Below are 16,865 nucleotides of genomic sequence, written 5' to 3'. Positions count from 1 at the left end.
TCTATTTCTCTCAGATTTAATGGAAAAAATTTCTGTTTCTATGTACAGAAATCTCACTTTTGTACCCAAAGAATGTTTTTTAAAAGTGCAATTTATGGTCCTTTAATGCCATTTTGAAACTATAATTAATAAAAGTAGTGGCAAAAAAAACCCCAGATAAGTGGAATGTACTTGGTTCTGGGTCACTGTCCAGATTCCCTGACCAGGGAGGTCTGGTGGCAATACGCAAGCGCTTAGAAGTGACTGTTGTTCCAGAGGCATCTTGCCGTCATGAGACTCCTGCCTAGAACTGGAAGGCAGAGGTGACCACAGCCTGTTGTTCAACATCCACGTCAGAGGGAGACGCCTGGATCTGGTCTCTTCGAGTCCCCATGCTTCTCCTTCACGCATGTGCTGCATGTCCTAGATCCTGGAACAACCTACTGGTTCTGGTGTCAATCTGCATATAAGGAAATGAAGCCAAAGATGGAGTGGCAGAATATTGCCATAGTTTCTGCCCCAGCGGGTCTGGGTGGGGCCTGAGGATTGGCGTTCCTGAATTGGCGTTCCTGACAAGCTCCCAGGTGGTGCTGATGCTGCTCCGGGGGATGTGCTTAGAGCTGCTCACCCATCTATTCCCGAAGCTCTCCACCAGGTGGCGCAGTGGGAGAGGCTCTGGGTGGGCTCTCACGTCCTGCTCTTCTGCAGGGTTCTGGGCACCTGTGCGCCAGGGACCCTCCCCTCTGCCCACCGATCTCCTCGCCCTTGTAGGAGGACCTTTACCTTAAAGCGTTGTAACCTCACTTCAGCTGTGGCATTTCAGACCTCAAAAGTAATAAAATTTTAAATGAAACAAACTGGTAATGAATAAAGCAGTAATGAACTATTAAGTCTTTATTAATCTGGGACCTTTTGGTGCCAACGTGATCAGCACACTGAAAATAGAGCTGAGGAGCGTGAAAAGCTCTTACTTTTGCTTTCTTGTTCTTTCATTTTGTCTGTCAGAGTCAACAGAGGATCCACTAACTTGTGAAATTAATTTCCCAACCATCTGTCATCCTTCATCCTAACTCCTTATTTTTCGTACAATGCAGTGTGAGCTTTCTGTTTAAACTATGCTTGCAATGGACAGCAAGATAAGCATAAAGGTTTGCATGACTCACTAGGTTAGTCAAAGAAAATGTTTGCTGTTTAGGAGTAGGGAAGCTAATTAAATATGTAACTAATTGTAGCTATATTTGAGAAACTAATATAATTACATTGTAACTTTGAGTGGTACAAGTCAGCATGATGATTAAAAGTGAGATTCATAGTAACGATTTACTAACTGAGCAGGAGACTGCCTGATCGAAGTCTTCAAAAAGTTTGTGACAGGCCTGGTTATGTGTATACCCTGTTAATTTATGTCCAAGAATCTTAAATGTTCAGTGCGAGCTATATAATTACATTATACATTAGCTCTATGATTTCTAGCAGTGTTCCAAGTGATGTGGAGAAAGCAATTATCAAGAATGCACCTTTGTGGAGGAAAAAAACCCAAACTGTACTAGAGGAAACAAAAGACATGGGGAGAAATGTCAAATTATTTTGATACAAGCAGATTTCTAAACACTCAATTAGCAAAGAGTGTTTATCAGAAATCTTTTTTCTACATGTTTCATCACACTTCAGATTAGCAAAGAAAATTGCCTTTCATCAATGTCAAGATGAGGAGAAATAAAGTTTGTGTGTTGCAAGGAGGAAGAATGAGAATAAGGAAGAAAGCAGACTGTCTTTAGGGATGATTTTCGGCACTTGTGGAGCCTACAGAAGGGTGACTCGGGCAGTCCTCGCTCCCTAAGCACCGCAGGCGCCCCCCCCCCCCACCCGGATGTTTGTGATTTCTTGATGGTCGGGGTGGAGGGGAGGTGAGGGAGGAATCAGAGGATAAGAGAGTAAAATGTGTTGAGAGGGGCAACCTGAGATCCTCAGTCACAGGCTAATTTAAGGCGAATTTCAGTGGAATCCTACGTTTTATGGTCACACCTGGGGTATATGTGCTATTCAGTCTTCTTGCTTGTAAAAGAAATCCTGTGCTCACATAGCATGTCAGTGAGCTCAGGCTGTGTAACAAACACCACAGACGGGGCAGCTTAAACAACAGATATTGATTGTCCCTTGGTTCTTGAGGCTGGAAATCCAAGATTAAGGGGCGGTCAGGGCTGCTCCCTCCTGAGGCATCTCTCCTGGGCGTGCAGGGAGCCGTCTTCTCCCTGTGTCTTCACGTGGTCATCCCTCTGTGCATGTCTGTGTCCTGATCTCCTCTTATAAGGACGCCCGTCACATTACATATCAAATAGGTCTGGTCACCAAGAGCCATTCAATTCAAAGGAAAAGAGAACTCTATGCTTAGAAATTGTTGAAGAATGTGCTCTTGCTTTGATGGACACTGGGCTGGACGCTGAGCTGAATGGAGCTGTGGAGGATTAAAAGACAAAACCTTAACTACAAGGGGCACAGAAGTGGTGTGTCGTATTGTTTACGACAGACAATAACTACCCAACCAAGGCTGGCTGAATTATTGTGGTTTTTTTTTTTTTGAGCTATAATTGACATGTAACATTATATTAGTTTCAGGTGTACAGAATAATGATTCAATATGTGCATACATTGAGAAATGATCACCGCAATAAGTCTAGTCAACATTTGTCACCACACTTAGTTATAAAGTTTTTTTCTTCTGATGAGAACTTTTAAGATCTACTCTCTTAGCAACTTTAAAATATAAAGTACAGTACTGTTAACGATAGTCACTATGTTGCACATGACATCCCCATGACTTATACATCTTATAACTGGACGTTTGTACCTTTTCACCCCCTTCATCCATTACACCCACCCCCCACCTCTGGCAACCACCAATCTGTTCTCTGTGTCCTCATTTTTTTTTTTCTTTTTAGATTCCATGTATAAGTGAGATCATATGGTATTTGTCCTTCTCTGTCTGACTTATTTCACTCACTTAGCATAATTTTCTCAAGGTATATCCATGTTGTCGCCAATGACAAGATTTCCTTCTTTTTTATGGCTGAATAATATTCCATTATGTGTGTGTGTGCGTGCGTGCATGTGTATACACCACAATTTTTTTCTGGTCATCCATTGATGGACACAGCTGGTTTCCCTGTCTCAGTGTGGTAAATAATCCTGCTGTGAACATAGGGGTGCAGATATCTCTTTGAGATGGTGATTTCATCTTCTTTGAATAAATACCCAGAAGTGGAATTGCTGGATCCTGTGGTGGTTCCATTTTAATTTTTTAAGGAACCTCCATGCTGTTTCCATAGTGGCTGCACCAGTTTGCATTCCCACCAACAGTGCTCAAGGCTTCTCTTTCCTCCACATCCTCACCAACACATATTATCTTTTTGACGATAGCCATTCTAACAGCTGTAAGGACATATGTCATTGTGGTTTTGATTTGCATTTCCCTGATGATTAGTGATTTGAGCACCTTTCCATGTATCTGTTTGCCATCTGTGTGTCTTCTTTGGAAAAATGTCTATTCAGATCCTCTGCCCATTTTTTAATTGAATTATTTGTGTTTTTTTGTTATTGAGTTGTATGAGTTCTTTCTATATTTTGGATGTTAACCCCTTATCAGATAGATGACTTGCAAATATTTTCTCCTGTTCTCTAGATTGTGTTTTCGTTTTCTTGATGGTTTTCTCTGCTGTGCAGAAGCCTTTTAGTTTGATGTAGTCCCACTCATTTATTTTTGCTTTTGTTGCCTGTGCTTTTAGAGTCAAATCCAAGAAATTATTGCTGAGATGAATATCTAGGAGCTTCTCCTGTATGTTTTCTTCTAGGAGTTTTATGGTTTTGGGTCTTACATTTAAGTCTTTAAATCATTTTGAGTTGATTTTGTGTATGTTGTAAGACTGGTCCAGTTTCATTCTTTTGCATGTGGCTGTCCAGTGTCCCCAAGATCATTTACTGAAGGGAATGTCCCTTTGGTTGAATTCTTGATTCAGGGTGTTTGTTGGCCAAGGGCCACTGAGTATTTGGCAAACGAGTTACACGGAGAAACAGAGGGAGAACAGGTTCTGCTCTGGTGGCGTCTGACCACAAACAAGTCATAGCCCCCAGTCTGGTGGAAGCTTTTGAACACTGTTTTGTTTTCTTGAGTAGAATATGGTCAAACCTTCAACATAGCAAGGAGACAATGCCTCCTGTGCTGAGGAAGAGCGTACCACCATCAAGACACAGGTTGTTAACATTTATATCAAGCAGGTTCGCATAAAGACGGTGAGGCTTGGTCTGGACAACCTCAGGCTGGTGATTGCCTGTGTGGCCTTGACATTGATCAGGATTATACTCATAAAAGACTGTTCCACCATCTGGACAGCCAGGATTTCAGCAGTGTTGCACAACTGGGAAGCTGGCTCACTGTCATGACACGGACGCTCAAAAAACAACTTCACTTGGGTTTGTAAAGACCACTTTTTAGACAGTTAGTATAATGCAATTGCTTTGTTCGGTTTTCGTCTTATAGAATCAGCACTTAGACAAGAGCACGGACAACCCCAATGTGGTTCTAGTGTAGAACGCTAGTGGGCCAGCCTGGGCAATGCCAAAATCCAGGTGCTGCTGGCCACACCTGGGGGGCAGCAGTGCTGGAGGTGGGGCAGTGGGCGCCAATTCTCAAATAGATGCCAGTTAAGCTGACAAAATAGGGAGAATTAAGGATGTTCTGTAAAGGTATAAAGATGAGCAATAAGAGAATCAAAATGAGCTGAGAGCTTATAGCCCAGAAAATCAGGGTAGAAGATTTTAGAGAAGATTAGAAGAGTGAACCCAGGGCCTCCTGGTGTGGGAGGAAACATGTAGGTCCGAGTGGCCAGGGGCCTGCCAGCGGCAAGAAGCCCGTTTCTGTGGACTCAGGAGCGCTCAGAGAGCAGAGTCGCCTGGAAAAGCCGGGGGTGAGGGTGTACACGTCTGCACACCGGAAGGGGGTGGGCCTTGGGGGAGAATATGGCAGGTTTTGAGAGGCCTTGATACCAATGAGTAGTTACAGTTATCTATGAGGTTTTAATGTTAGAATTATTAACAGTTACCGAGTTCTTAGAGGAGTTTTAAGTTATTAGTGAGACATTCTCTAATTCTAGTTCCTGTAGTCTCCTGTTCAAGTTCTAAAAATAATAAAGTGGGAATTAACTTAGAAATATTCTTATACTTTAAAATTGTATTGGTGAAGCCCCACAGTTACCTCAAAGAAGACACAGTTAAAATGGGCAAAATGCACGTCCTGCACCATCCGTCCAGCAGATGTCCTGTGCACGCACTGGTGGCCGTGTGGTGAGCGCCCACTGGAGCCCCTGACCTCACAGAGCCCTCTGTGCTCCCGCTCAGAGCCCACAGGCCTCGGGCCAGCCAGGGAGCAAGTGCACAGTAAGCCAGGTTGTGGAAATGCCCAAGAAGGACGTCAAGAAAGACCACTGTGTTGGCCACTGCCTTTAGATGAGGTGGTTAGGAAAGCTGTCTGACTGTGTTAGTCAGGGTTCTCCAGAGAAACAGAACCAAGAGTGTGTGGTATAGAGAGAGGAAATGAGAGAGACAGAGAGATTTATTTTGAGGAACTGGCTCAGGTGATTACGGAGGCTGGCAGGTCCAAAATCTACAGGGCAGGCTGCAGCCTGGAGACCTGGAGAGAGGTGAGGTTGCAGCTCGAGTCTGAAGGTGGCCTGGAGGCAGAATTCCTCTTCCTGGGGGGCCTCAGTCTTTTTCTTAAGAACTTCAACTGATTAGATGAGGCCCACCCGCATTCTGGAGAGTGATCTGCTTTACTCCAAGTCTACTGATTTAAATGTTAATCTCATCTACAAAATACCTTCACAGAAACATCTAGAATAATGTTTGACCAAATATCCGGGGGCTGGGGCCCAGTTAAGTCAACACACAAAATTAACCATCACATTGACCAAGTGACAATACTGAAGCATGGCCCGGCCACGGGGAGAACATTCTAGGGGGGAGCATGAGTGCCCGGGCTGAGGGACAAGCTTGGGTGGAATTTCCCCGGAGAGCAATGGAGAGGCTGCAGAGAGCGCACGGGGCGGGGGACATCGGGGCACTTCTGAGGGGAGCTTGCGTGCCTGCCGAGTGTGACCAGGGCTGCAGACCGCACGCCGGGCAAGAACGAGGCCAGAGACCGGCCCAGGAGGTCAACGTGACACCATCAGCAGCCTCTTCCCCACTCTCTCTGCTGGGAGGCGAGGGCCCTCGCAGAGAGCGCTTGTCAACACGTCCCCACTCGAGACGAGATCTTGTTTACAGAGGAAATGCCCGTGTATCTCACAGTCGTATCACGGGACCAAGACTCTAATCTGGACACATTTTTGCCTAGAACCAAACCGAAGCACATTTTTTTAGTGTCTGGGAAGTCGGTTTCTCTTTCATAATGGTAATTATTGCACAAATTTCTAGGAACTTCTGTGTTTTCTTTGAGCCCCACCATCTGGCATGTGGAACAGAGCGTGCAATAATTGCCTCTTGGGGTCACAAAAGCCATGGCTCTTGGGAGCGACCGGCTGAAGTTGAGGGGTGTCCCCTCAAAGGACTGGAAAGCGGCCCTCGGGGAGGCCTCGGGAAATCCCGCAGGGCCGAGGAGGTGGCTGCGGAGGTTGCCCTGGCCGCTGCGTGCTGCCATCCCCTAGCCTGGGCTGCAGGAACCAGGGACCCGAGAGCACCCACTCCTGCTCCTCTTACAGACGCATCTCCGGCAGCTGCACAAGCCGGGCAGCACCAAGGGCACACAGGCCCGGCATGCAGGCCAGGAGAGCCCAGAAGACTGGCCCGGCATCCTCTTCTTCTTCCCTGTCTGCCCAGCCCTGGTAGTGACAGGTGACCTTGAAGACACAGAAACGAGACAGGACCTGCCCTGCTGTCCCTGGGAAGCTTCGATCGTATCTCAGCGCCTGTCGCCTGCGCTCTCCTCCTTGCTGTGACCACCCGAGGGGAAGCTGTCCTTCCGTCTTTGGTCCTCCAAAGGATGGGGCAGGAAGACAGACGACCTGCCACAGAAGGGTCTGGATCAGCCGTCACCAGGTTTCCACAAGGCTGGGGATCATTTCACAGGACTGTTGTTAAAGTTCAGGAATTCTTCCTCCACAAGCAGGTGTTTTCTCACAGAAGCTAACTGCGTGGGTGGAGAATAGAGGGACACGTCAGAACTTTCTTTTTTCCAAGGCATAAAATGAAAGATCATTGAACTAAAAATGTCAGAGAAGTGAGCCCAGACCCTTGGCCTCAATGTAATCTCATTATGGGCCTAATGGAAATAAATAAGTGCTTTCATTTCTACCAATTCACTTTCTGTAGAACTTAGCATTTGTGGACGGCTGAGTTCACCTACGGGTGATGCCTGCACTGGTCCAGGGTCTGGGGATGGCCAGGGAGGCCAGAAGCCAGCGGGCAGGACCCCAAAGTCGGGGTCAGGGCGCAGGCACCGTCAACCCCTTGAGTCCGACTGTCACTCACGTGGTGGCCCTGCGCCCGCTGCGTGTGCCCCAGCCAGCGTCCTCCACTCTCCGTCTCTGCTGTTAGTTATCCTCTCAGTGTGGGAAGCAGGTGAGGGGCAGACCAGAGGCCTGAGTGGCCCATGTGCTGCAGAGGTGGCAGGCGCTGCCGAGGCAAAAACTGCTCTGGAAAAGGTCATATCACCCATAGGGACGCCTCAGTCGGGGCTGTCGCACAGGGGACAGAGGCCAGGCACAGCCCGACCTCAACTCCGCGGAGACAGAGTTCCGGCCGAGAGGGACCCAGGCCTCTGTCTGCAGACTGACTTTACCCCGAGGAAAAGTGTTTGTCCCCTGTCTCCATGACTGGAGGAGTGTCACAGCTTGGGGACCAGGTCCTGCCCTCTCACAGTGCCTGGGAGACGGCCCGCCACGTCCTGCGATGTTCCCAGTCAGAGAGGCGGCTCCCAGGTTGTTGAGAAAAAGGCAAGAGACTTTAAAAAAGACTGACATATGGCTCACAGGGGCAGAAGAAGAATTTACCATAAGTATTGTAAAGAAAATGCTGTCTTAGTCTGGGTTCTCCAGAGAAACAGAACCAATAGGATATATATGTAAAGTTTATGTATAGGAAGAGATTTATTAAAGGAATTGGCTCACAGGATTATGGAGGCCGACAGACCCCAAGATCTGTACTCAGCAGGCTGGAGACCCAGGAGAAATCTGGAACCCCAAAGCCTGTACCTGCGGACCCTAAGAAAGGCACACCCCCCGGGTCCTGTGGTGCTCTCACTGCCTGCACCCTGCCTCTACCCCCTCCCCCGCCCCCGTGTGGCCCCTCGAGGCATGCCGTGTGCCTCCTCCAGGACCTGTGGGTGATGGCTTCTCTGTTTCAACTTCTCTTGTGGTCTGCTGTGGAACCGAGCTCGCCTCCCATCACCCTGTGCTCCAGGGAACAAATGTTAATTTAACTGTCATGACGGCCGCTCTCCTGGGCGTGTAGATGCCGTCTCCTTCTTGTCCTCACACGGTCGTCCCTTTGTGCGTATCTGTGTCCTGATCTCATCTTCTTATAAGGGCACCAGTCACGCTGGTTCAGGGCCCACCCTCATTTTGACTCAATTACCTTTGTAAAGACTCATCTCCAAATACAGTCATGTTCTGAGGTCCTGGGGGGTCAGGACTTCAGCATATGAATTCTGGGGGACACAGTTCAGCCACAGCATCTGGTCCTCAAATGCTGTTTTGGGGCTCCCACATCACCTCACGCAGCTCTTACAATCATATGATGAAGGTTCACGTTTTAAAACAAAGGAACTGGGACAAAGTAACTCCCCCGAGGCCACAGGGCTGGCCAGCGCCTCCAGCCCCTGGGTCCAGCTGAGGCCTGGGGGTTCTCGAGCCGGGCTGTGTCTACGTGACTTCACCAGGAAGAAGGAGAAGGAGCATCAGCTGTCGTCTGTCGGCTCCGAGGTGCTGGGCTCCAGAAAATCCTCTGGCAGGGATGTATGGTGGAGTTCCAGGATATGCTCCCAATTTACAACCTCCAAAGTTCCAGAACATCGCTAAAACATCTGCTGTTGAAACAGCCAAAGATACATGTGGGCTCGTCTCACAGTCTGGGAGGAAGGTTGCCGTCAATCACTTCCAGGGGCCCTTCACTTAGAAAGCAGGAGAGTCAAGGCGCTGACTCTCCCCTTAACGAGCCAGTGTCTGGTGACGCATGCACAGAAGCAGCTGGAGGTGAGGCCAACCCCCCAGAGCTGATGTCTCCGGCTGGCGTTTGCACCTGAGCGCACCCAGAGCCTTCCCCAGGGTTTGCACGTGGTTTGGGCTGAGCTGACATCCTTGCAGTGTTAAGCTGTGCCGTCCACAGACAGCTGTCCTCGGACTGTCTCTCCCTCTACTCTCTGCGGTATGACCTGTCTAGACTTTTGCAATCACCTCCATAAATACCACGTGCTTTCTCAGGTGGGTTAATTCCTACTTCATCGTCTTACACTGTCATGTACTTGTGAAGAGGAACACGAGGGACTTTGTAAGCTAATGTTATGCCTGAAAACTTTATAAACTCTTCTAATAGTTTTTTTCTTAAAGATTTTTCAATTTTCATTTTTTTCCCCCAAAGCCCCCCAGTACATAGTTGTATATTCTTCGTTGTGGGTCCTTCTAGTTGTAGCGTGTGGGACGCTGCCTCAGCGTGGTTTGATGAGTAGTGCCATGTCCGCGCCCAGGATTCGAACCAACGAAACACTGGGTCGCCTGCAGCGGAGTGCGCGAACTTAACCACTCGGCCACGGGGCCAGCCACTCTTCTAATAGTCTTAATAACTTACAGGTCATTCTGTTGAGATTTATGTGTAAACTATCATATCGCCTGTAAATAACAGCAGTTTTATCTTTTTTATTCCAATCCTCATTTGGGTTGAGATTTTGGTTTTGTTTTAAGCCCTATGACATTGAGTCACACTCCCAGTGTTACGTTAAACAATTGCATTAACAACAGGCATAATTGTCCTGTTTCCAATATGAAGGAAATTCACCTAAAATTTCCAAATTCATTACATATTTTTTGCTGTGTTTTTTTTAGTTTAGTCCTTATCAACTTTAGAACATCCCTGTACTTTTATTTCCTTATGCCAGGTGCTGAGTGGCCGGCTGTGGCACCACGGACGGCCTCCTGTGACCTTTCTGCCATGACCTTGGCTGATCTCCCTTCACTCCCGGCTCCTCGCAGAGCCTCCTTTCTTGGTCTTCCCATTGACTTTGCTTCCTCACCGGTGTCCTTCCGATACATTTCTTTAAGATGGCCAGGGCCATTTTCTCTTACTTGTCCCCAAAACTTGACTAATACAGGGAACAAGTTGCAGGAAACAAACTATTAAAGAAATATGGAGAGCTGGATTAGCTATCTGACTTAGTAGTCACAAAAGGGAACAAAGACTCGCTTAGCATTTAGGGAGACAACATCGATAAGGTGCTGAACAGCTTAAAGAATGAGAACGAGAATCTGACATGACTTAAATTCTAAGATTAAGGCGTAGAGGGTACCCCAGGGTCCTTCTTAGGCCATATTGAAGGTGGATCCTGCAGGTGGCCGAGCTGCAGGGTCAGCCGAACTCACAGCGTCATCCTCCCTCTCTGAGGTAAGTCAGGGCATTGCTCAGAGCTCCGAGAATTAGCATGGGAATAGAGAGAGCGGGGAAATACCTGGACCACTGTGCACCCTGCCTTCTCCTCCCCTCGGCCCTTCTGCACTAGTCCAAGACCTTCCTGTCATGGAGACCCTGGAGCTCTCCCACCTGAGTGGGTTCCCCTGCAAGGGGAACTACCCCTCCCTGCCCTCAACAGTCCTCGCACGTGCACTGACCGTCTGAGCCCCTCCCCCGCCTCCCCCAGCCTTCGCATGTGCACTGACTGTCTGAGTTGCCTGGAATTAGGCTCAGTTGTGCACATGTCAAGGGGATCACCTGCAAAGGCAAACCCCGGAATGGAAAACAACTGACTTTTGTCAGCAAAATCACCAGAATATGTGTGGGAATGGATTCTGATGGTCCAAGACCAAAAAGAAAGAGGATACAGTTGTCGGTGGGGCTGCAGTGTTTGCACGAGTGAGCCCTCGGAGATGGATTCTGAGCCGAGGTGCTGCCTCTGGGCTCTGGGATGGTACTCAGCGTTGGGCTGAGGATACGGGTGTGCAGAAGCTTCCGTTTGCATGGGCTCCTTTGTTTCAGTGCTGATTCCGGGGAGGCAGGAGGCAGGCAGGACAGCCGGTCCGGGTTGGTCGCCACAGTGAGCTCCAGGGTCAGTTTGGTGAACAGACTGTTCTTACTCCTGAGACCCCAGGAGTGAAATCGACAGCAGTTCACTGGGGCCCTATCTGAGTTTTAAAGGGGAAAACTTTCAGGTCTGGGGAACAGAGGCCTGGACTAAACCATCTCAGTGAGGCGTCAAGGCCTCTCAGCGCCTAGATGGGAACAGGCCCACGGGCTCCTGTCACCTGGAATGAAGAGGAGATCCTCCGAGGAGACCACACAATGTCCTCGGTATGCGGCCCGTGAGTCTGCATCCTCAGCTTCACCAAAAGGCCTGTGGCCACTTACAAAATGACCCTGCACGGGAAAACTCCTGGACCTACGGGATGCCGGCTCTGAGGTAAGGCTAACCCGTGTGGACCAACAAAGCCACCAGGGGCCACGGCAGGTGGGGGTGTGTGGAGGCCTTATTAATACCACAGGTCGGCTAGGATCGAAGTCTCCTTCGTGGTGTCCTGCTGTTCCGTAGTTATTTCCTGTGTCCGTCTGTCCTGCACTTATTCCCTCAGCTCCCGAAGGGACACTGCTTAGACGGCCTCAGCGACTGGCACAATTCCCCCACTGGTCCCCTGGTCTAGGGAGGTGAAGCTGTTATGGTAGAAAGTCTCAGATAGCCTCCCTCACCACTGACAAAAACCCAGAAGCAATATCAGATACCCGAGGGAAGTTAGGATGTTGGCGCTTTATTGACCAGATGCAAGATGTTGACTCCTGTCATAGGCCCACTTAGTTCACCAACATGGCCAGTGCAAAAAGGTGATGGATGCTGGATAATCACGGTGGATTCTTATCCACTTGTCTAGGTGCTGTCTCCAATGCTAGTTGCTTTCCCAGCTGTGGGATCCTTAGTGGACCAATCAAGACACCTGCAGCCGTCTGGGATGCAGCTGAAGAGGACTTTTTCTCTCAATTCTAAATAACAGAAAGCACCTGAGAGTTTTCTTTGACCCAGAAGAGCATCTTCGGTGTCTTGCCTTGGGGATATTTCAATGCTCTGGCTCTTTCCCACACTTTGCCCATTTTGCCATCCTGCAGGACACGATTCTGAGTCACTGCACTGAGGACATCATGCTGACAGAACACGGAGAGTAGACGTGGAGAGTGGAAGATACCCTGTATGTTTTGATGGGACACATGGATGTGACAGGATGGAAGATGAATACATTTCAGACAAAAATGCCAACGTCTGTCTCCTTGGTGGAGATCCTGGGGTCCAGTGAGCTGGGGCATTTGGGGCCGTCATTTCCTATTTGGAGGAAAGCTGCTGTGCATTGCATTCTCTACGGTCCAGAAAGACGCGTAGTACTAGGCGACTCTGGATTTTGGAGGTAACCTTCAGCAGATCTGAGTGTGCTGCTCTGAGGGAGGGACCTGAAAGGCCTCCAGGTTTGCACAGGGCATGATGCACGAGGAGGCAGCGGAGCTCCTGGTCCACACTGCCTGGAAGGAGCGAGGGCCTGAGGGAAAGTCAACACTGATGTATGGACAGCGCCTAAATGTCCTGACTGGGAAGGATGGGTGAGAAGGAATTGTCAGCATGCCAAGAGATGGGCAGACAGAATGCCCCAGGAGAGAGGAGTATTTTTCTCACTGACATTGTTCAGAAAATCTAGAACATGGTGATAACAAAAAGCAGAATTTCAGTCAACTTTATTCTTATTTTCAAATTGCACCCTCTTATTGCCTTCCGAGACCACCCCCTGCCCTTGGTATATCACTGCAAGTAAGTTTGTGCAAGATAAACATGGATGGTCCCACAGTTTGACAGCATTTGGGGTTTTTCTCAAAAAATAAGTCCCCACTGCACCCACTGTGTGTGGAGTGTTTGAGTGTCTGGTAGACGGGGTGGCCCACGCGCCGAAATGAGTCAGCCTCTCCCACCATCCCGGTGCTCACCTTCGAGACTCGTGATAGAGGGGCAAGGATGCACCAGAGTGTGAGCCGTGATTAACTCTACAACTGGGCTGTGGCTCACCAAATCTGAGGCAGAATCATGCCAAAACTAGAGGGAGAACGGACTGCAACCCGAGGTCTGAGGTGGGTGCAATGATCGATGTGGTGCTGGTTTCTCTTCCTGGGGAGATGGAGCGAGTGTGATTGACCTGAATGAGGGGTCAGTAGAAGCTTTTATTTTATTTCATTCCATGGTGGGGGGATAGACGCAAAGGCAAGCCCTGGAAGGAAGTCTACGTGGATGTAGGGCAGGGAGATGTGACATTTTTTTGTGACTACCTGGAAACATCTGTCCTGTGTTGGGTGATTCCTCGATTTCGTCAGAATCCAGCCCTTTCCTCCTAGCGCGGCAGCCAATGGACCAGATGCTTCATCTCCGCACTCCCTGCAGCCGGGCCTTGGACGCCACCTCCCGGGACCTGACTCCTGAAGGAGAGAAGGATGGACGTGGCGCTCATTTCTGGCAGTGAGGCTGGGTGCCCTGGGGACCCCTCACCCTGTGGTGGAACCGTGACTGTGGCTCCTCCAGCCTCTCCGCATGCTGTGAGCTACCAGGTCTTTTGAAAAACGTCTCTTTCTTCTTACGCTAGCCAGTGGTTTTCTGAGGTTTGCAAAAAAGAATCCTGACTAATAGGTTCTCCAACTCCAATAATATGCATTTTCCTCTGTTCAGAGTGATCATTTAGAAATGAATTTCTCTCACGAAGAAGATTTATTTGGCCTACAGCAATTCCTTAAATTTGACTTCAGTTTCATTTATTTCTATTAAGTTCCAAGTTAAGTTAAATTTGACAATTTTATTAAAAACTGCATGTACAATAAAATTCCATGTTTTTAAAATATTTTCTTCTCTCCTGTCTGCATCTAGGCACGCAGGAAGCGCCTTCTCTGAGTGCTGCCTGGTACTTACTGCTTTTGGCCGGTGGGAGGCAGGATGATAGTCACATTCTTCTTTGTGTTTTTTCTGTATCACCTGTATTTTTTTTAAAAAAGAATCATTTGAAAAAAAGTTTTGTTTTAAAAAGCGTATTTTCAAAAATTTAATAATGTGAAGGAAAGTAGGTTATAAAACTGCATATTATGATATTGTGCAATTATATATAGAAAAAGATTGGGAAGAAATGTATTAAAATGTTTCTAGTTCTTTCTGAAAATTGAGACTATAGATGACTTTTTTCATAGTTTTTTTGATATTATAATTATTTAAAATTAATATCTATTACTCCTCTGTATTAGTCAGAGTTCTCCAGAGAAACAGAAGCAACAGGATATATAAAGAGGAACAAATTTATTATAAGGAATTGGCTCATTTGATTGTGGAGGATGAAAAGTCATTAAAGGAAAAGACGCAGGGCGATCTTTCGGAAGCAGCGTCCAGATAAGCCCAGTGGCTGCTTACAAAGGGTGGGGGGCAGGAGCTCGTGTTGAGAGCTTTCCCAGGACGTCAGTAAATACTCTGGGTGACCTCGCTCCTTTGTGTTGATGCAGGGTATTCAGTGCCAGAGGAGATGAGGGGAGCTGTGGGCTCCGAGGAAGCACAGCTTTAATTATCAAGCTCCCTTCACGGAGGGTCCTGTGAGCCCAGCACCGTGCCAGCATCCGTCTCCTCCTCCTCGCCACGTCTGCAAGTAGGGCATTACTCCTCTTTGCTGATGGGAAGGTAAAGGTCAGAGAGGCCTGTGGCCTATCCGGCAGCAGGCAGCCAGCAAAGGCAGCAGAGGGATCTGACCCCGAGAGAAGGAGGGACGGCCGCTGGGAGGGCTGGGCGCTGGTTTCTGGGTCTGGGACTCCCTTCCTCTTCCTCTCTCGGATGCTGGGCAAAAGCAGGTGGATTTTTTAAAAATCAGGGCATCTTTATCGCAACACACACATATACAGTTGCAATGCATATTATATCTACTTGAATGGGCTTGAAATATTAATTCCCAGCTATTTAACATAAAATTGATAAAGGAGGCCCAAAAATTTGAGTTCCAACTGTCACCAGTGGAGGAATGAATTACACATCCTGGGGCCACTGTCTTACTGTGGGCTGCTGTTGTTCGAAAAAAGAATTCCACGGAATCTTGTCTTCTTGGGCAGGTGGAGAGCAGCATTGTGGTGGGGAAGGCCGTCTTCGGCAAATTTCCCAGTTTTGCATGTTTCCTAAATGTAAATTATCTACTAGACTTTGCAACACTCTTGCTTTCTTTCATATGGGGACACTTGGGGATTCCCCATGTTTAGAATTAAATTAAAACAACCCATCCTTTCCCACCAGATGTTTTACCGTCATGTCTGGTCTTAAAACTGGGAGGAGACAGACATTTGTGCTGAGTGTGGCGCATTTTAAATGCTGTGCTGGGATAGGCTCTCCTTTGCCCCCAGACTAGATATTGTTTATTCAGCCAATAAGTGTTCAGGCTCCTAGTGGCGGGGCCCAGGGCAGGCCACTCCAAAATATCCCACAATGGCACGTGGATTCTTGTGAATTAAAGTTACTTGAGAAAGACCGTCCGCCCTCTGTTCCGCCGGCAACAAACCTCCCACTCAAGGGGTGCCCCTGCACCTGGAGGCTGAGGGACATCCTGGTCACCAGAGTTAGGGGAATCAGGGCCAAGAGATCTGCATAAACAAAGCTTGTTACTTTTTTGCTAATTTACTACCTCAAACCAAATGCCGCTTAAATTTTTACTAATTAAGCACCCACATCTAAGTTTCTCTGTCCTGTCAGCTCCTCACAGATTTATTGTTTCTTTGCATAAAAAGCTATGAAAACTGTCTACTTTAGTCATTTCTCTCAGCATCACATTTTTTTTTGAGGAGGATTAACTCTGAGCTAACATCTGCCACCAATCTTCCTCTTTTTTGCTGAGGAAGACTGGCCCTGAGCTAACATCTGTGCCCATCTTCCTCTACTTTGTATGTGGGACGCCTGCCACAGCATGGCTTGCCAAGCAGTGCACAGGTCCATGCCTGGGATCCAAACTGGCGAACCGCGGGCTGTAAAAGGAATGTGCGAACTTAACCACGGCACCACCAGGCCAGCCCCTCAGCATCACTTTTTGTGATCTCCTATGCATACATATTAAATTTTTTTTTCTCCGTTAATCTGGTCTTGTGTCGATTTTATTATTAGTTCAACTATAAGGACTCAAGAGGGGCAGAGGGGGGAATTTCCTCCTCCCCAACACTAGACAAATGGCACAGCCAATATTTTTTCTTAAACACATCCTAATTTCTGGCCTTCTTACTGCTGGCTGCATCAACACAGTTTTAAGTACGTTTGTCTGAGTCGCTGGCGGTCCATGCACCTGGGGGTTTAGCAGCTCTGCATTTATTTTCCACCACAACTAACCTCCTGGAAAAAGCCCAACGTCTGCCTCGTGGAAAACTTGTTTATGACAAAATTCCGAGTTTGCTGCTCAGAATTCATGGTTTTGAGATTCCAAAGTCTTTTCTTCTAAACTATTTCTTCCAAATTATTTCTGCTGGGTACTTCAAGCCCATTTTGAAACTCAGCGGCTGAGAGACTACACTGCTGTCTCTGAAAGTTGGCCCGGGCCCCTTCCCCAGGGCAGGAATCAGAGACGGGTGAGTCAGGAGAAAACGAATGAGAGGAAATGAAAAATATACTGGCCAAT

At 47.9% G+C, this 16,865-nt stretch overlaps 1 long non-coding RNA gene across 1 annotated transcript; it reads right to left on the bottom strand.

Annotated features, from left to right (window-relative positions):
- Window positions 1–2,106: 2,106 nt before the first annotated feature.
- Window positions 2,107–5,336, bottom strand: LOC139078709 (uncharacterized). The gene is made up of 2 exons (XR_011531729.1): window positions 5,228–5,336; window positions 2,107–2,434 (listed from the first exon to the last, which is right to left on the bottom strand). It is a non-coding gene; the product is annotated as an uncharacterized lncRNA (long non-coding RNA).
- Window positions 5,337–16,865: the final 11,529 nt, after the last annotated feature.

Source organism: Equus przewalskii, chromosome 22 (assembly GCF_037783145.1).
Source record: "Equus przewalskii isolate Varuska chromosome 22, EquPr2, whole genome shotgun sequence".
NCBI lineage: Eukaryota > Metazoa > Chordata > Mammalia > Perissodactyla > Equidae > Equus > Equus przewalskii.
Note: the sequence above shows the minus strand (reverse complement) of the source record. Positions and strands in the feature narration are given on the sequence as shown.